The 2627-nt window shown below is 41.5% G+C and overlaps 1 pseudogene; it reads right to left on the bottom strand.

Annotated features, from left to right (window-relative positions):
* Positions 1-216: 216 nt before the first annotated feature.
* On the bottom strand, positions 217-334 carry LOC145091021 (5S ribosomal RNA; annotated as a pseudogene).
* Positions 335-2627: the final 2293 nt, after the last annotated feature.

Below are 2627 nucleotides of genomic sequence, written 5' to 3' on the forward strand. Positions count from 1 at the left end.
CACGACTTTAAAACGCGTTGTGATAGGGAAGGTATCCACACCCCTTATAAGGAATGCTTAGGTCTCCTTCCCAGCCGATGTGGGATCAGATCTAACCCACTTTCACCCCCCATTATAGGGTTCGACGTCCCCGTCGAACACATCAACCCGTGCCCTAGCTCTGATACCATTTGTAACATCCCCCTCTGGCACGTATCACAATATTGTCCGCTTTGGGCCACTCGACACGAGGACTTCCCAGGGGGTCACCCATCCTGGTACTACTCCCGCCCGAGCACGCTTAACTGCAGAGTTCTTATGGGATCTGCTGCCCTCACGGCTTTAAAACGCGTTGTGATAAGGAAGGTATCCACACCCCTTATAAGGAATGCTTAGGTCTCCTTCCCAGCCGATGTGGATCAGATCTAACCCTCACGACTTTACACAAACCATACGAGGGAAAACTCCCGAAGTGTAACAAGTGTACCTTTAATCATAATGGAGCTTGCCATGAAATGCAATGCTGCAATTTCCACAAAATAGGGCGCCATGCTCGTAGCTGTGGAGCACCGGCACGACCCATCACTCAGGTCCCTGACATCGGAGTCAACCAAGCTTGCTATGGTTGCGGTGAAACCGGACACTATAAAAGGAATTGTCCAAAAGGGAAGAACAACGAAAGCACTCGTGTCCACATAACTCCGATCCGACACATCACTTCCATCACCGATGCTGGTACTAGCCAGATATGTCACCTATGCGGTGAGATAGGACATCTTAAGAAGGATTGTCCAATAACAAAGAACTCTGGTGTAGACGGGAAGATACTAAGGATCACTGCCGTAGGAGAGACTACTCTGGACTCACGTTGAAATACTAGGGCGTTTCGTTATAGTAGACTTATGAACATTCAAAAACTAGTGCAACTCGAGTCTTGTATTTTGCGAGATCCCGCCAGTCAAGGGACTCTCGTGCTGCGTATACTTGCTTTCTGTAGTATACCTTATTCGCAGCAGTAGTCTTGTAGTAAACCAAAGTACTGAAACTCTGTTACAAGTTGCACTGTCGTGTTTTGTCTGTAACACCTTTATGATCTAGTCTAATGCCTTTATTTCCAAGTGAGTATGATATTATCATATAACTTGAGTCAATTCGATCCTCATGTGACAACCCAAAATTTCCACTTTGTACGAACATTAACTATTCAATAGAAGCTAGTCCAGTTTCAATGAATTTCAGACTTTTCCAAATAAGTTTGTGTACATTAGGGTTTACGTTTAAGGAGATATCAGGAGAGTGGATGCTCATGGGTTTGTGAAACTTGAGCATTTGAAAACTTTATAATGTTAGAGTCCAATTCCAGAATAAAAGTATTTTTTGCCAAAAATATTTCAGGACTATAAATAGATTTCTGAACTAAATTCATTCATTATTCACATTTCCAACTAGAGAAAAGCCATTTTCTCTCTCACGGGTCTTCGGGTTTTCATCCCAAATCGTGAGTACACTTCTCTAGTTGTTTTATAATGCTTGTTATATGCTTAATAACATAGATTACATGTCAAATATGTGAGATCCGGGAGTTTACCGCCCAAGAACGTTCTTGGGGAGTAAACTCCAAAATGAAGCTTTAAGGCTATCTAGTCCCATTTCCTTGTTAGGTAACTAGCTTAGGATAATATGTAGGATCATTTGAGGCTAGAAATCAATCAAGAACACATAGCTTTGGGAGTTTACGGCCCAAGAGTTTCTTGGACCGTAAACACCAATTTCAAGGGCTTAAATGTGCCCTAATCACTCCTAAAGGCTTTAGACTTTAACCCTCAATTACTTCTAGCTAATATGGGGACATTAACACATCAAAATCACCCCTAAAAGGGAGTTTACGGCCAATAAATTCTCTTGGGTCGTAAACACCAAGTAAGGGCACCAAAGTGTGCCTAGGGTTCCCCTTAGCCTTAAACAAAAGCCTAGAACTTATCCTACTTGTGCAAGAGACTTGAAAGAATTAAAACATCCATACCATGAGAGTTTACGGCCGTAAACTCTAAGGGATATGGTCTTTTGGCCGTAAACTCCTCAAAGGAGTATAATCTATGCCCTAAACTACCCAAAGGATTAAACCACCAAGCTAGGCTTATTTTAGAAATCATTTAGCACCTTAAAACACCCAAAACCACCAAGATTGGAGTTCACGGCCGTAAACTCAAAGGTTTACGACCGTAAACTCCTTAGGTGGGGTTTATTGGGTAGTAAACTCTTATACAAGGTCCTTGGAAGCTTTAAACCCCTTTAGCCTTGTGCCATAACAACTTAGATGCAACCATTAGGACCTATAACACTTATGCAAATTGTTTACATGTTCCTAAGTGTCCCAACTTATTTCATTAAGTTATTATTTGGCTAATTAGTTATATATATGCTCATTATATGATAACTAGGCTCGTGCGTGTGAACAAGTCTCAGTTTGCCACCTAGCACGGTATCCGACACTACAATCCAAACCACTCACCACAAGTGAGTTCATACCCATTTAATTAACCTTTGAAGTACTTTTCAATGTTTTAAATACTTTTATGGGGGGGGGATACAAGTTAAATGCTTGTAGTTATTGCATCAATCACATGTGATTACATTAAATCACATGT

This window comes from Lactuca serriola, chromosome 2 (assembly GCF_051521515.1).
Source record: "Lactuca serriola cultivar US96UC23 chromosome 2, Lser_US96UC23_V15, whole genome shotgun sequence".
NCBI classification, from domain to species: Eukaryota; Viridiplantae; Streptophyta; class Magnoliopsida; order Asterales; family Asteraceae; genus Lactuca; species Lactuca serriola.